Raw genomic sequence first — 18,776 nt, 5'->3', positions numbered from 1 at the left:
TCAACCAATCAATCTCTTGAATGACAGTTTAAAATATTATGTTGCATGTTGATAGTAAAAAGAATAATATCCAAGTCTAATTATTTACTGTATCACAAAAAAAGACAAAGGAAACAAATAAAACATCTCTCCAGCACCTGCCTAAATAACAGCCTGACAATAGAAAACAGGGGCATTACACAGCGTTGCACCAAAACAACACAATTACATTTGCTGCACTGTTAATTGATACCTATGTCATTACAATTATTCATACCAGGGTTACCGAAGTTAATAAATACTTGTTAATTGCCAAAGGCAATTTTTCACATTCTGCCTGGCAGTAACTTGCAGCTGTGGCAGAAATTTTGCAGCTTTAAAAGATCTGCTGTAAAGAGCTGCTAAGCATGTTATTTCACTCATAATTGATTTTCTCCCCTTCATTTTCACAACATTTCAGGTAGAAGAAACACTGGCTAACAAATTCACAGCATCATAGGTAGACATCTTTTCATACTATCAGTTGTGGTGCTGACATCCTATTGGGCTCCACCTAAATAATTGTGTGTACAAAGTCTTATGTGTAATCAGCTCCAGTTTCATCCACCTCATGAGAACTGATTCAAATGTATTCTTTTTAATGGCTGAGTAATACTCCATTGTGTATATGTACCATGGCTTTCTTATCCATTCATCTGCTGATGGACATCTAGGTTGATTCCATGTCCTGGCTATTATAAACAGTGCTGCAATGAACATTGGAGCCTATTATGCAGAGTGAAGTAAGCCAGAAAGAAAAACACCAATACAGTATACTAACGCATATGTATGGAATTTAGAAAGATGGTAACGACAGCCCTGTATGTGAGACAGCAAAAGAGACACAGGTGTATAGAACAGTCTTTTGGACTCTGTGGGAGAGGTGGGGGGGAGGCGATGATTTGGGAGAATGGCATTGAAACATGTATAATATCATATAAGAAACGAATTGCCAGTCCAGGTTCGATGCCAGATACAGGAAGCTTGGGGCTGGTGCACTGGGATGACCCAGAAGGATGGTATGGGGAGGGAGGTGGGAGGAGGATTCAGGATTGGGAACACGTGTACCCCCGGGGTGGATTCATGTTTATGTATGGCAAAACCAATAATATTGTAAAGTAATTAGCCTCTAATTAAAATAATAAATTTAAATTAAAAAAAAAAAGTCTTATGTGTCTATGTAAATGAATACAACTTTTCCCAAAGCACGACAATTACTGAATTTTAGGTTCTACTTAAATAGTACTGATTACTTGCTAAACTATTCAGCATATTTAAAGCAATAATTTCTGAATATTCTCTTAGCTTTTTCGAAGAGTGTAAATTAGAGAATTATGGATTTTAACACACTACTTCATCCTTTAACTTTGTGTTTGCTGCTCTGTTAGGTCACATCACAGCTATAGACAGTAGTAAAGAACAGAAGTAATTATGAAAGATTACAGGTTTTTATCTACATATATATGTAAAATTTACATGCAACTATTAAATATTTACTTTGTACATGGTATGGAGTTCATTTAAAAGAGAGTTAAGACATGGTTTCTTCTCCAAGATGTTCTTATATTCTATTATGGCTTGTTAGTTCATTCAGATTCTTTGATGAACAGAAATCAAGGCACAATTATATGTGCAAGAGATTTATTGGGGGCTTTGGGGAAATGAAGAGAATACATGAAAAGGCATCTAGAATGTTCAAACCAGCATATAATTCTGACACTTTGAAGAAGTAGGGGAATGAAAAAGATTCAGTTAGGAAGTGTCTCAGACTTCAGCTCAGTTGTGAGAAAGTTTGATTAGGTAAGCAGAGAGTCTACGTGTCAGAGCTGCTTGTCAGATGAATCATGTATCTTACAGGAATGCTCCAGAATAGTATTTCTACCACATGCATGCGTGCTAAGTCACTTCAGTCGTGTCCAACTCTTTGCAGCCCTATAAACTGTAGCCCACCAGACTCCTCTGTCCATGGGATTCTCCAGGAAAGAATACTGGAGTGGGTTGCCATGCCCTCCTCCAGGAGATCTTCTCAACCCAGGGATGGAACTCGCTTCTATTACCTCTTCTGCAATGGCAGGTGGGTTCTTTACTACTAGAGCTACCTATGAAGCCCATCTCTACCACAGTAAGTCCTGGCACAAATGCCATCCTAAATTTTCATGAAATCTGTTGGAACTATCAGCCAACAACACACCTCACAGTAGACTTAAGCAGTGCATTTTCATGACTACATGTCACTACTTGTAGAGCATAAATCATCTTCATCATGCAGTCAGCAAACAGCCTCTATATATAATCCCTACTGGGTTATTTGTCTAAGGGGAAAACTTAGACAAGGGAGGGTAAAGAGAAATTGCACAAATGTAGTTTCCATCACTACAGCTGGTTTTGGGAACAGCTAGTACTCATCCTTTCCAGTTGATGGATTCTAAATCAGAAAATTATCAAAGGATCATAACTTTGTACTGGGGCTACTAACCTTTAAGTCTTCTGCCTTATCATTCTTCTCCTTTTCTGTTTGTAGACCATATTAGTCATCAGTCTCCATAAAAACAGACCAATAGGAGATGATAGGTAGATAAAAATGTTTATTATAGAAATTGATTCCTGTGGTTCTGGAGGTGATACATCTCTTGATCTACTGATTGCTAAAATGGGAAATTTAATTCAGATGACCATTATATGTACTACTGTGGGCAAGAATCCCTTAGAAGAAATGGAGTGACCTTCAGAGTCAACAAAGGAATCCAAAATGCAGTACTTGGATGCAACTTTAAAAATCACAGAATGACCTGTTTGTTTCCAAGAGAAACAATTCAATATCACAGTAATCCAAGTCTATGCCCCAACCAGTAATGCTGAAAAAGCTGAAGTTGAACAATTCTCTGAAGACCTATAAGGCTTTTTAGAACTAACATCCAAAAATGATGTCCTTTTCATCATAGGGGACTGGAATGCAAAAGTAGGAAGTCAAGACAAAAACAGGCAGATTTGGCCTTGGAGTACAGAATGAAGCAGGGCAAAGGCTAATAGAGTTTTGCCAAGAGAACGCACTGGTCATAGCAAACACCCTCTTCCAACAACACAAGAGAAGACTCCACACATGGACATCCCCAGATGGTCAATACTGAAATCAGACTGATTATATTCTTTGCAGCCAAAGATTCAGAAGCTCTATACAGTCAGCAAAAGCAATACTGAGAGCTGACTGTGGCTCAAATCATGAACTCCTTATTGCCAAATTCAGATTTAAATTGAAGAAAATAGGGGAAACCACTAGACCATTCAGGTATGATCTAAATCAAATCCCTTATGATTATACAGTGGAAGTGACAAATAGATTCAAGGGATTAGGTCTGATAGACAGATTGCCTGAAGAACTATGGATGGAGGTTACTGACATGATACAGGAGGCAGTAATTAAGACCATCCCCAAGAAAAAGAAATGCAAAAAGGCAAAATAGTTGCCTGAGGAGGCCTTACAAATAGCTATGAAAAGAAGAGAAGCTAAATCCAAAGGAAAAAAGGAAAGATATACCCATCTGAATGCAGAGTTCCAAAGAATAGCAAGGGGAGAAAAGCCTTCCTCAGTGATCAATGCAAAGCAATAGAGGAAAACAATAGAATGGCGAAGATTAGAGATCTCTTCAGGAAAATCAGAGATACCATGGGAACATTTCATGCAAAGATGGGCACAATAAGGACAGAAATGCTATGGACCATTATGTTATGGACCATAACAGAAGCAGAAGATATTAAGAAGAGGTGGCAACAATACACAGAGGAACAATACAAAAAAGATCTTCATGATGCATATAACCACGATGGTGTCATCATTCACCTAGAGCCAGACATCCTGGAATGTGAAGTCAAGTGGGCCTTAGGAAGCATCACTACAAACAAAGCTAGTGGAGGTGGTAGAATCCCAGATGAGTTATTTCAAATCCTAAGAGATAATGTTGTTGAAGTGATATACTGAATATGCCAGCAAATTTGGAAAACTCAGCAGTGGCCACAGGACTGGAAAAGGTCAGTTTTCATTCCTATCCCAAAGAAAGGCCAAATAAAGTTCAAACTACCACACAGTTGCACTCATCTCATATGCTAGCAAAGAAATGCTCAAAATTTTCCAGGCTAGGCTTCAGAAGTATGTGAACTGTGAACTTCAAGATGTTCAAGCTAGATTTAGAAAAGGCAGAGGAACCAGATATCAAATTGCTGACATCCTTTGGATTATCAAAAAGCAACACAATACTTGAAAAAAACATCTATTGCTGCATTACTGATTACACCAAAGCCTTTGACTGTGTAGATCACAACAAAATGTGGATAATTCTTGAAGATATGGGAATACAGACCACCTTACCTGTCTGCTGGGAAATCTGTATGTAGGTCAAGAAGCAACAGATAGACCTGGACATGGAACAATAGACTGGTTCCATATTGGGAAAGGAGTACATCAAGGCAGTATATTGTCACCCTGCTTATTTAACTTATATGCAGACTACATCATGTGAAATGCCAAGCTGGATGAAGCAAGAGCTGGAATCAAGATTTCTGGAAGAAATACCAATAACCTCAGATAAGCAGATGATACCACCCTTATAGCAGAAACTGACAAGAAAATAAAGAGCTTCTTGATGAAAGTGAAAGAGGAGAGTGAAAAAGTTGGCTTAAAACTCAACATTCAGAAAACTAAGATCATGGCATCCAGTCACCTCACTTCATGGCAAATAGATGGGTAAACAATAGAAACAGTGACAGACTTTATTTTCTTGGGCTCAAAAATCACTGCAGATGGTGACTGCAGCCATGAAATTAAAAGACACTTGCTCCTTGGAAGAAAAGCTATGACCAACCTAGACAGCACATTAAAAAGCAGAGACATTACTTTCCTGATAAAAGCCTATCTAGTCAAAGCTTTGGTTTTCCAGTAGTCATGTACAGATGTGAGATTTGGACTATAAAGAAAGCTGAGCTCTGAAGACTTGTTGCTTTTGAACTGTGGTGTTGGAGAAAACTCTTGAGAGTTCCTTGGACTGCAAGGAGGTCAAACCAGTCAATCCTAAAGAGAATCAGTCCTGAATATTCATTGGAAGGACTGATGCTGAAGCTGAAACTCCAATACTTTGGCCACCTGAAGCAAAGAACTGACTCATTGGAAAAGACCTTGATGCTGGGAAAGATTAGAGGTGGGAGGAGAAGGGGACGACTGTGAATGAGATGGTTAGATGACATCACCGACTCGATGGACATGAGTTTGAGGGAACTCCGGGGTTCGGTATTGAAAAAGGTAGCCTGGTGTACTGCAGTCCATGGTGTTGCAAAGAATGGGACATGACTGAATAACTTAACTGAACTGACCTGAGGAGATGGATGTCTCCGCTCAAGCAGTAAGAGAGCAAATGTATCCTTCCTTTATATTTTTGTTCTATTCAAGCCCTCAGCAGATTGGATAATGCCCACTTACAATGAGGTGGGTCATTCTCTTTCCTCTTCAACTCAAATATAATCTATTCTTAAAACAATCAGAAATGTAGTTTTACCAACTATCTGGGTATCTCTGAGCCAAGCAATTTGATGCATAAATTAAACAATCACACAGATGTTAAGTAGGACCTTTGTTGGCTGCTCATCTATTTTGCCTCCAGGGAGAACATGCTCTATTAATCATTTCCACAATTCCCTATAGATCAAGCTCCCTTAGCTTCCTTTTTAATATTGCTAATGATTGAGGTCTTCAGACTTCTGGAGGTTAGGTGACCTCAATTACATGGGGTCCCATAATTTTATTAGATATTCATGAGTCCAACTGTGTACCATTTCTCCTGTTGTCAGCAGTTGTCTACACCAGAGAGTTATTACTGAACTTTTTGTGAAGCTGAGTCCCCTCTCAGCAGAGTATTTCCAGTAGCTTTGGTGAAGGCTGTGTCCTCTGGGTGCTTCCAAGGAACATAATACTCTGGTGGGCTTTTTATTTCACAGAGTATACTCATTCCAGCATTTCCACTTTATTCTCTTTATTTTTAGAGTGTTTGCCAAGGCAATTTATTTTATTTTTTTATATATGTTTTTTTATTTTTTAATTTTATTTTATTTTTAAACTTTACAATATTGTATTGGTTTTGCCAAATATCGAAATGAATCCACCACAGGTATACATGTGTTCCCCATCCTGAACCCTCCTCCCTCCTCCCTCCCCATACCATCCCTCTGGGTCATCCCAGTGCACCAGCCCCAAGCATCCAGTATTGTGCATCGAACCTGGGCTGGAGACTCTTTCCATATATGATATTATACGTATTTCAATGCCATTCTCCCAAATCATCCCACCCTCTCCCTCTCCCACAGAGTCCAAAAGACTGTTCTATACATCCGTGTCTCTTTTGCTGTCTTGTATACAGGGTTATTGTTACCATCTTTCTAAATTCCATATATATGCATTAGTATACTGCATTGGTGTTTTTCTTTCTGGCTTACTTCACTCTGTATAATAGGCTCCAGTTTCATCCACCTCATTAGAACTGATTCAAATGTATTCTTTTTAATGGCTGAGCAATACTCCATTGTGTATATGTACCACTGTTTTCTTATCCATTCATCTGTTGATGGACATCTAGGTTGCTTCTGTGTCCTGGCTATTAGAAACAGTGCTGTGATTAACATTGGGGTGCACGTGTCTCTTTCAATTCTGGTTTCCTCAGTGTGTATGCCCAGCAGTGGGGTTGCTGGATCATAAGGCAGTTCTATTTCCAGTTTTTTAAGGAATCTCCACACTGTTCTCCATAGTGGCTGTACTAGTTTGCATTCCCACCAACAGTGTAAGAGGGTTCCCTTTTCTCCACACCCTCTCCAGCATTTATTGCTTGTAGACTTTTGGATCGCAGCCATTATGACTGGCATGAAATGGTACCTCATAGTGGTTTTGATTTGCATTTCTCTGATAATGAGTGATGTTGAGCATCTTTTCATGTGTTTGTTAGCCTTCTGTGTGTCTTCTTTGGAGAACCTGAACAGCTTGGACCTGGGAGGTACAAGCAGCCCAGGGCCGGCCACAGATGGTTCCCAGTGGAGCAACCTAGAGCCTGAGCAGTGTGGGCAGGCAGGCTACACGCGCTATGAGCAGGGGCAGGCTCACTGTGGCTGAGGCACTGCGAGCACACGCCAGTGTTATTTGTTTGCAGTGTCCCACCCTCCGCACAGCCCAACTGAACAAGTGAGCCTAAAAAAAAAAAGTGTCCACCACCATCCCCTTTGTGTCAGGGCGGAAACTAGACACTGAAGAGACCAGCAAACAGAAGAAGCTATAACAGAGGGAATCTCCTTGGAAGCTACAGGCAATAGATTAAACCCTGTGGTTAATGCCGACTACATAGGAAGGGGCCTATAGATCTTGAGAAATATAAGTCGGACCAAGGAACTAGCCGAAAATGAACTGACCCCACAATACTCACAACAAAACCAGAGAAAGTCCTAGATATATTTTTACGATCATTCTTTCTTTTTTTTTAATTAAAAAAAAAATTTAAGTCCTCTATTATTCCTTTAATTTTCACTTTTATAACCAATTATTACTTTGCAAAAAAAAAAAAAGACCCTATTTTTTTAAAGCAAACTTCATATATATATATTTTTTATAATTTTTGTGACCTTGTTGTTTTGGTTTTTTTTCCCTTCTTTTCTTTAACATTGTATTTTTGAAGTTCCAATCTCTACTCTAGATTTTTAATTTTAGCTTTTTGGTATTTGTTATCAATTTTGTACCTATACATTTTTTTATAATTTTTGTGACTTTTTTTTTCTTTTTTCTCTCTCTTCTTCTTTTATATAACATTGTATATCTGAAATTCCAAACTCTACTCTAGATTTTTAATTTATGCTTTTTCTATTTGTTATCAATTTTGTACCTATATTTTCTTTATAATTTTTGTGACTTTGTTTTTGTTTGTTTGGTTTTTTCCTCTCTTTCTTTTCCTTCTTTTCTTTAACATTGTATTTTTGAAATTCCAAACTCTACTCTAGATTTTTAATTTTTGCTTTTATGTATTTGTTACCAATTTTGTACCTTTAAGAACCCAATCTTCAGGACCCATTTTTCACTAGGGAGCGAGATTACTGGCTTGAGTGCTCTCTCTCCCTTTGGACTCTCCTTTTTCTCCACCAGGTCGTCTGTGTCTCCTCCCTAAACCCTCTCTACTCTACCCAACTCTGTGAATTTCTGTGTGTTCCAGACGGTGGAGAACACTTAGGGAACTGATTACTGGCTGGATCTGTCTCCCTCCTTTTCATTCCCCCCTTTTATCCTCCTGGCCACCTCTGTCTCCTTCCTCCTTCTTCTCTTCTCTGTATAACACCGTGAACATCTCTGAATGGTCCAGTTGTGGAGTGCACATAAGGAAGTGATTACTGGCTAGCCCACTCTCTCCTCTATTGATTCCACCTCATCTCATTTGGGTCACCTCTAACTCCCTCCTCCCTCTTCTCTTCTCCATGTAATGCCAAGGCAATTTAGAAATTACTTCTTTCATTATTTTCCAGATTTCCAGGCTTCTAAGAGTCACACAAGGAGTGATTTGCTCCTTGCTTTCATTTTCAGGACCACCTTGTTAGTTAGCGATGTTGATGTCCACATCGTATTTACAGTTGTGGAAACCTAGGCTTTGAGAGACAAGCAACTAGCTTCCCAGCATGCAGTTGACTTGAAGTTGTTAGTAAAATGCAGACCTATCTAGCTCCAAAATCCATATAAAAATAATAAAAAAAATTAATAAAAGAACAATTTGACTCCATTTTGTGTCTTTTTTTGCTAAATCCTATATCTTGCACAAAATATATATCTTATATATATGGACAATAAATCCTCTATATATGCACAAAAGTTAATGGATTTCTGTTCATTCTGATCAGCTTGGTCATATACCCTTAACATCACATCATTAGAGTATTCTTACATCCTTAGAGTATTGTTTTGGCTCTGTCCAAACATGCACATTAATTGCTTCAGTTTCTTTACTGTATAATGTTTTTCTTCCCTCATTAGGCTCAGTATGTTCCTGTTGAGATTTAACTCAAGTTATTAGTCTAGTCACAGGATAGGAGATCTGAGTAGCTTCCAAGGAGACACCTGCTGCTCTGCAGTAGCAAGACTTCTGCAGCCCCTTCCAGCAGAGGAGTACGAGCTTGCACTAGGGAAGTGTGGCTATCCTCTCTGAGATCTGAAGAAGATCAGCAGAGCTAAGTTCTTCAAGGATCCCACCTAGATACCCCCATTCACATTTCAGGGTCCCAGTTTTGCTAATTAGGATCCTAGACTTAAAAGCTCTACTTTTCTTGGGCATTTTTATGTCTCTAAAGCTCTGGAAATCTGTCAGTTTAGCTTCTGTTCAGCTGTTCTGGCTTTTCCAGTTCAGGAGATAAAGATGTCTTTAAGCTATCAAAGAATATCTCTGATCTACATATAAGCCCTAACTACTTGTTAATGACCTCAGTCTCTGATTAAAACCACTTAGCAGTAATCAGCCAACTCTGCTGGCTTTGTATGCATCGTTTCCCCTTATATATTTTCAATTCTTGTATTATCAAATGTGCCAGGGGGGATTCCCCAGGTCACCAGCAGTGATAATAGGGCTGTCACCCTGTGCTTTACTGAATGACTCAGGATGGTGCCTTCTGGGAGGTGGTGAGGGAGCCAGACTCCAAACCTATTCTTGTTGCCTGCTTCCTGCTGCTATTTCTGGCTCCATTTGTTTTACTGTAGGTCCTCTGAAAAGTAGATAACAAGATTATACGTGAGAACATATACTGGGAGAAAAGCCTAGGGAGAGTAAAGGGGTTGGGGGGGGGTAGTATAAGAAATCGGGAAAGCTTTCATACCACACTGCAGTGCTGACAACTATGAAAAAAGAGCAGGTAGGGGAGGACTGGTTAGGAAGAATCCCAGTCTATAATCCAGTCCCAAGTAGATTTTGAAGAGGGAAAAGTGTATTCTCAAGCCAAGCTTTCCCTTCAGAAGCATCCTTCATCCTAAAAGAATGGATCTCTATTATTGCTTATGCTATGCTCAACCTCAGTTCAGTTCAGTTCAGTGGCTCAGTCGTGTCCAACTCTTTGCGACCCCATGAATCACAGCACGCCAGGCCTCCCTGTCCATCACCATCTCCCGGAGTTCACTCAGACTCATGTCCATCGAGTCAGTGATGCCATCCAGCCATCTCATCCTCTGTCGACCTCTTCTCCTCCTGCCCCCAGTCCCTCCCAGCATCAGAGTTTTTTCCAATGAGTCAACTCTTCGCATGAGGTGGCTAAAGTACTGGACTTTCAGCTTTAGCATCATTCCTCCCAAAGAAATCCCAGGGCTGAACTCTTTCAGAATGGACTGGTTGGATCTCCTTACAGTCCAAGGGACTCTTAAGAGTCTTCTCCAGCACCAGAGTTCAAAAACATCAATTCTTTGGCATTCAGCCTTCTTCACAGCCCAACTCTCACAGCATATTAAAGCAGATATTACATTGCCAACAAAGACCTATCTAGTCAAACCTATAGATTTTCCAGTAGTCATGTATGGATGTGAGAGTTGGTCTATAAAGAAAGCTGAGCCCAGAAAAATTGATGCTTTTGAACTGCAATGTTGGAGAAGATTCTTGAGGGTCCCTTGAACAGCAAGGAGATCAAACAAGTCCATCCAAAAGGAAATCAGTCCTGAATATTCATTGGAAGGACTGATGCTGAAGCTGAAACTCCAATACTTTTGGCCACCTGATGTGAAGAAGTGACTCACTGGAAAAGACCCTGATGCTGGGAAAGATTGAAGGTGGGAGGAGAAGGGGACAACAGAGGATGAGATGGTTGGATGGCATCACCAACTCAATGGACATGAGTCTGAGTAAACTCCGGGAGTGGTGATGGACAGGGAAGCCTGGCATACTGCAGTCCATGGGGACACAAAGAGTTGACACGATTGAGCAACTAAAGTGAACTGGTGCTACGCTCAGTCAATGTTTGGAAGCCACTTGTGGGAGGTATAGTCCTGGTTTGAATGTGGTGTAAATCTAGAAGGACAGGTGCTGAAGCTGTCAGTCAAATATGTTCTTTACAAGAGAAGAGTGGTTTGTTTTCCTGATGTCCACATAGAGGAAATGATTTATGTAAATATAAACTCAAATACAGTGTAAAGTGATAAGAACTCCAAACTAAATAGGGATGAAATGACCTGGCAGTTTAGAAAAGTATGAATTATTTGAGGAAAGGAGAGTAGACAGGTCTGGAAGGAGATGATGTCTACAGAATTTATCATGAGGTAGTGGGAACTAGTAATCGGGACTTGGTGGTGGTGGTTTAGTTGCTAAGTCATGTCCAACTCTTGTGAACCATGGACTGTAGCCTGCTAGGTTCCTTTGTCCACGGGATTCTCCAGGCAGGAATGCTAGAATGGGTTGCCATTTCCTTCTCTAGGGAATCTTCCCAACTCAGGAATCAAACCTGGGCCTCCTGCACTGCAGGCAGATTCTTTATGGACTGAGCCTTAGAGAATATGAAAAGGATTGAGGTTGGATTTTGTGGCACAAAGTAAAAGGGCATTCTGCTCAGATGGAACAGTTGAAGCAAAACAATAGCTTCTTTGGGAAATGTCCAGCAATAGGATTTGAGCTATGTGAAATGGAGTTACTTTGCCAACAAAGGTTCGTCTAGTCAAGACTATGGTTTTTCCTGTGGTCATGTATGCATGTGAGAGTTGGAATGTGAAGAAGGCTGAGCGCCGAAGAATTGATGCTTTTGAACTGTGGTGTTGGAGAAGACTCTTGAGAGTCCCTTGGACTGCAAGGAGATCCAACCAGTCCATTCTAAAGGACATCAGCCCAGGGATTTCTTTGGAAGGAATGATGCTAAAGCTGAAACTCCAGTACTTTGGCCACCTCATGCAAAGAGTTGACTCACTGGAAAAGACTCTGATGCTGGGAGGGATTGGGGGCAGGAGGAGAAGGGGACGACAGAGGATGAGATGGCTGGATGGCATCACTGACTCGATGGACGTGAGTCTGAGTGAACTCTGGGAGTTGGTGATGGACAAGGAGGCCTGGCGTGCTGCTATTCATGGGGTCGCAAAGAGTCGGACAAGACTGAGCGACTGATCTGATCTGATCTGATATACATGGAAAGACTGTCATGAGTAACGATGTAATGATGCAGACATTCAGTCGTGTCTAACTCTTTGCAACCCCGTGGACTGTACCCTGCCAGGCTCCTCTGTCCATGGGATTTCCCAGGCAAGAATACTGGAGTGAGTGGCCATTTCCTTCTCCAGGGGATCTTCCCAACACAGGAATCAAACCCACATCTCTGCAGTAGCATTTGTTGTCTATTCTCCATTCTGGGCTCTGAAATCACTTCTTACAGAACGCAATCATGTTAATTTATGATGTTTTTTATTTTCTTTTAACTACTGTGCACTCAAGATAAGAAATCTGATTATGACTTTTAAACTCTTGTATCCAAGACAATGCTAACAAAGAATAAAGTTCATTAAATATATGCTGAGTTAACAACTGATTACACATTAATAGAGATAAATAACTTTGGATACTAGGCCCATAAATTTGTCCTTTTTTGTTGTTGTTACAACTGTTTTTTTTTTTTTTTTTCCTCTTGTGAGTCAGGCCAACAATGAATCAAACTCATTGAAATAAAAAGTACTTTAAATAATTATTCATAATATTTGTATTTCTAGTAACAAACAAAAAAACCCTCATTTTAATTTTAGCTCACTCTTCCCATTACTGTGCTGTTTTTTTTTTTTTTAATTACTACTTAGTTGCCTCTTATTATTTGAATTAAAATGTTTTATTTTTTTCTGATTGTAAATATAATATATAGAATAAAATTAAATCATCATAATGCCACAACTGAGAGTTCACCACAGTTAATATTTTGATAGTTTATACCAATGTTCTATTTAAATATTACTTAATTTTTATTTAATAGGATTTAATTGACTCCAGAGCAACTTTCACTATATTTTAAAAATATGGTGTAAGAGGAGAGGTAAAAGAGGGTTCCAAACATTGTGGATATACTCCAGTATCTATTATTGCTTTGCCCCAAATAAACAATATGATTCCTCCCTTTTAATAAAGACATAAATTCTTATATTTTCTGTACTCATATTTATTACACAGGCTTGGAAACAAAAGTGATGCCCAAATTATAGCATCTTTTTCTAATTCTTACTCTTGATTTTTCCAATTTCATTAACTTTATTATAAATTCTTTATTCATTTTCAAAAGGTTTGATTACATACTTTAATGGATCTCACCATATGTTTGTCCAGGGCTCTTCCTAGAGCAGACCTGTGATAGTATGCAAGTGGGCAAGACAGACACTCAGGAAGTAGTCATATTATTAAAAAATATTTATTTTATTACACAGTCTACACATTATTAAAAGCTTCTGTTTTCAGGATTATTTTCAACTTAGAGGACTCAGTCACAAAAGTACAGTTTCAGCTGTTAAAGACTTATAATAAATAGAAGCACTGATTAATCTCTGCCTCTATATGGATTTGATCTGCATGTTAATATTTAGTGAGTCTTCAAATCTGCCATTAAAGCAACATCATTTAAATTGAGGACTTCAAGAGGCTCTTGGCTTTTTGTGGTTAGTCCATTGAGAGGAAACATAATTAACATAACTGTGGAACATAATTTCCTAAAGTACTATTACAAGGGTACAAGGCATTTGAGCTTATGAAGCTACATATGTTTGCGTCAGAAGGCTCATTATCTAATCCAATAAATGCAAAAAAGAAAATGATGTTTCAGAAGTTTTTTCAAAACTAAAAATTTGAACATTAGAGAATCTTGAGCTTTAGAATTAAAAGGGATCTTGGAAATATTCTAGTATTTGATATCAAATGAGTTTCTCAAGTAACAAATCTACTTTGCTATCAGATGTCACATGAATTTTATTTTAACAGTTTTAGCTGATACTGGTTTCAGTGACACAAATACTGGACAGTCATACCTTGCTATCTTGAGGGATGTCAAAACTGACAGGTACTGAAGTCCTCTCTGTACAATTGTGTTGGGAAGTCAACCTTCCATATCCATGAGTTATGGCCCTTATTTATCCATTATCTACAACTGTACAATGAAAGTAATTTTTATGCATTTTTGAATCATGCTACTCCAAATCTAAGTTATTACCTTGACTTAGCGACTGAACTGAACTGAACCACTTGTTAAAAAAAAATAGATTAGCTATGCTGGTTCATTAATTTATTTATTCAGAGATCTCACATAAAATTCCTACAAATGGTTTTCAGAATCCAAAGGGGGTTGTATTGTCAAATTTGTGGTTCCATAGATTACAGCATTTGCTTAATTTCTTTTAGGCGGCTAAGTAGCAGGTGGGCATCTCTTGGCTCTGACATGTTTCATATTCTCCATGGTTTATTAAATGCCAACATATTTTATAAAAAACTGCATTTCCCCTTTCATTCAATACCATGGAGACAATGTTTTTGGCCTAAAAACCAAACCCTTAAATCTAGCTTAGTGTTCCCTAATCATACATCTTCAGACTTTTTCACCCTTGGCCATGTACTTTCTACTTACACAGAATGAAAATCATTTTCCATTGAAAAGATAAAAATAACATTGGAGTTTAATAATACTTATTTTTCTGTTATCTGTAAAAATTCTTAGCTCAAACAATAAATTTTTTTTTCATGGTCTAAGCAGTTATTTAATGTTACTGGACATTGTGAGCTTTAATTCTAAAGTTATATAATACTCTCTAATTATTATTGGATTTTTAAGTGTATTAATAAGAGATAATTCTTCCCTATGTACCTGAATAATCAGTGATATCTTAATTCATCTTTTCATGGAATTAAGTTCAAGTCACATATTGAGTTATAAGACATGTTACTTTTTCCCAGTAAGAATTGCCATAACTTTTATTTGGGTATATTCCCTCATAGCTCAGTGGGTAAAGAATCAGCCTCCAGTACAGGAGACCAGAGTTCAGTCCCTGGGTGGAAGATGGCAACCCACTCCAGTATCCTGGCCTGGAGAATTCCATGGACAGAGGAGCCTGGTGGGCTGCAGTCCATGGGGTTGCAAAGAGTCAGGCAGGACTGAGCAACTAACACTTAAGACTTAAAAGTAACACAAAGAACCCTCCTATACCCTTTATTCAGATGCATTAATTGATCCATTGCTCTATTATTTCAATTCTTTTTGCTCTAGATCAGTTGATATTAAATTGCAGATATTGTGAATCTTATACATAAAGATTTTACTATTTACTTCTACAGCTATAATAATCAAAGCAAGATATTAACATTGATATTTCTATTATCTAGTCTACACTCTGTATTTGCAATGATTAATTTTAAGTATCAAGCTGATTGGTCATGGAGTGCCTAGATTAAACATCACTGCTGGGTGTGTTTATGAGGGTATTTCTGGATGAGATTAACATTGTAATCAGTGACCTCAGTAAAGTAGATTGTCCTCATCTGTGTGGATAGGCATCATTTGATCTCTTGAGGGCCTGAACAGAACAAACAAGGAGCAAATCACTCCTTTTATACTTGTATGAATGCTTGATACAGAATGTCTCATCTCATTTTCTCTGGACCTCAGACTGGGATTAACATAATTGACTGCTCTGATTCTCAGGAATATATCTATACAGTTGACACTTGAATAGCAGTTTGAACTGTGTGGGACTTCAGTTCGGTTCAGTTCAGTCGCTGAGTTGTGTTACTTTTCGATAAATGCTACAGAGGTACTACATTATTTGTGGTTGGTTGAATGTGTGCATGCACAATTGTGGACATGGAGCAGGGAGTATAAAATTATACTCAAGATTTTCAACATTTTTCAAGGATGTATTAAAATATATTTGTTTTCAAGTTATATTTGAATTTTTATCAGTTGTTCCAATAATATTCTCCATGGCTCTTTTTCTTTCCCAATCTACAATCCAGTTTAGGATCATATGCTAAATTTAGTTACGCTTCTTTAGCATCCTTTAATATGTAATGTGTTTGCATTCTTTATCTTGATATTTTTCAGCACCTTGTTATATTGGCAAACCCATATCAGTTATTTGAGAGATCATCAGTTATTTGGTAGATTGTTCTCAATATAAGGTTGTCTTTTGTTTGTTATAAACAGATGAATCTGATGCATTTTTAGCAAAAACACCAGAAGTGATACTAACTCTTTCTTAGTATATCACATTAGAAACCACAGGATATTGGTTCAACCCATTGTTGGTGACATCAACTTGAATCACTTGGTTAAGCGGTGTCCACAAGATTTCTCCACTCTAAAGTTATTATTTTTTCTCTTTGTAATTAGTGAGTTAATTATAGAGACAATTAGAGCCAGGGTAAATAAATATCTAGTTCCTCATCAATTTTTTGCTCATAATTTTAACAGACATTTATGATTCCTGTCTGAAGCAATTATTTCTATGATGGTTGCCAAACTGATATTTTCTAGTGTTATTCAGATCAGATCAGTCGCTCAGTCATGTCCGACTCTTTGCGACCCCATGAATCGCAGCACGCCAGGCCTCCCTGTCCATCACCAACTCCCGGAGTTCACTCAGACTCACATCCATTGAGTCAGTGATGCAATCCAGCCATCTCATCTTCTGTCGTCCCCTTCTTCTCCTGCCCTCAATCCCTCCCAGCATCAGAGTCTTTTCCAATGAGTCAACTCTTCGCATGAGGTGGCCAAAGTACTGGAGTTTCAGCTTTAGCATCATTCCTTCCAAAGAAATCCCAGGGCTGATGTCCTTTAGAATGGACTGGTTGGATCTCCTTGCAGTCCAAGGGACTCTCAAGAGTCTTCTCCAACACCACAGTTCAAAAGCATCAATTCTTCGGCGCTCAGCCTTCTTCACAGTCCAACTCTCACATCCATACATGACCCCAGGAAAAACCATAGCCTTGACTAGACGGACCTTTGTTGGCAAAGTAATGTCTCTGCTTTTGAATATGCTATCTAGTGTTATTAATTTGTATTATATTGCAACTAACAGCTCTTTCTTTCTTTCTAGCATTGTAAACACATGTGTTCGTATTTTATTCACTGGGGTTATCTTAAATTAATTTTAATGGTCAAATTACCCCAGATTTGGCCAGTGAGAATCCTGTATCTTTATGTCTATGCATGTAATTTTTTGAGCACTGTTTTAATTTCTAACTCAACAAGATATTCCAAGCTCATTTTTACTTCCCCTGTTCCAGCCTTGGAACCAACCATTTTTTTCAAAGGATCTCTGATCTCTTTAGAATGATATTTAGAAATCAGTATCTGGCCTCCTAAGTATTTTTTACCTGCATTAAATTAATTCAGAATTATTTTACAGCTAAGAATAATTTTACAGCTAAGTTAATTGAAAAATATACAGGTATTTTTCCAAAGTCATGAAAATAGTAAATGGCATATAAAGTATGTGAATATTCAATGCCTGTTCAGGTGGTTACCCTTTTAAATAATAGCTGTTTCTAATGTATTTCACAGTAAAGTTTAACCATTTATTCAAATGGGCTTTATTACACACAAAGCACTCTTAAAACGACTAGAGATATAGCAATGGATAAACTGGATAAAAATATCTGTGTTCATGGAACTTATTTTCCAATGAGAAAAGTAATCAATAAGAAAGAAAATGTTTAGTATGTAGTATATCAGATGGTGAAAATTTCTTTTTTTTTAATTTATTACATAATTTCATTTATTTTTAAAAGTAAATGCTTCATTTCTCTTTTATTATATAATAGACTCCCTTTTTAATCAAGACTACCCACCCAACATGTCTCCCTAAAAGCACATTTGTTAATCTTTTTTTTTCTCTCTTTTTTTTTCTTTCTTTTTTTTTTAAATTTTATTTTATTTTTAAACTTTACAATATTGTATTAGTTTTGCCAAATATCGAAATGAATCCACCACAGGTATACCCGCGTTCCCCATCCTGAACCCTCCTCCCTCCTCCCTCCCCTCCCCTCCCTCTGGGTCGCCCCAGTGCACCAGCCCCAAGCATCCAGTATCGTGCATCAAACCTGGACTGGCAACTCGTTTCATACATGATATTATACATGTTTCAATGCTATTCTCCCAAATCTCCCCACCCTCTCCCTCTCCCACAGAGTCCATAAGACTGATCTATACATCGGTGTCTCTTTTGCTGTCTCGTACACAGGGTTATTGTTACCATCTTTCTAAATTCCATATATATGTGTTAGTATACTGTATTGGTGTTTTTCTTTCTGGCTTACTTCACTCTGTATAACAGGTTCCAGTTTTATCCATCTCATTAGAACTGATTCAAATGTATTCTTTTTAATGGCTGAGTAATACTCCATTGTGTATATGTACCACTGCTTTCTTATCCATTCATCTGCTGATGGGCATCTAGGTTGCTTCCATGTCCTGGCTATTATAAACAGTGCTGCGATGAACACTGGGGTACACATGTCTCTTTCCCTTCTGGTTTCCTCAGTGTGTATGCCCAGCAGTGGGATTGCTGGATCATAAGGCAGTTCTATTTCCAGTTTTTTAAGGAATCTCCACACTGTTCTCCATAGTGGCTGTACTAGTCTGCATTCCCACCAACAGTGTAAGAGAGTTCCCTTTTCTCCACACCCTCTCCAGCATTTATTGCTTGTAGACTTTTGGATCGCAGCCATTCTGACTGGCATGAAATGGTACCTCATTGTGGTTTTGATTTGCATTTCTCTGAT

Source organism: Bos indicus, chromosome 29, assembly GCF_029378745.1.
Source record: "Bos indicus isolate NIAB-ARS_2022 breed Sahiwal x Tharparkar chromosome 29, NIAB-ARS_B.indTharparkar_mat_pri_1.0, whole genome shotgun sequence".
NCBI classification, from domain to species: Eukaryota; Metazoa; Chordata; class Mammalia; order Artiodactyla; family Bovidae; genus Bos; species Bos indicus.
Note: the sequence above shows the minus strand (reverse complement) of the source record.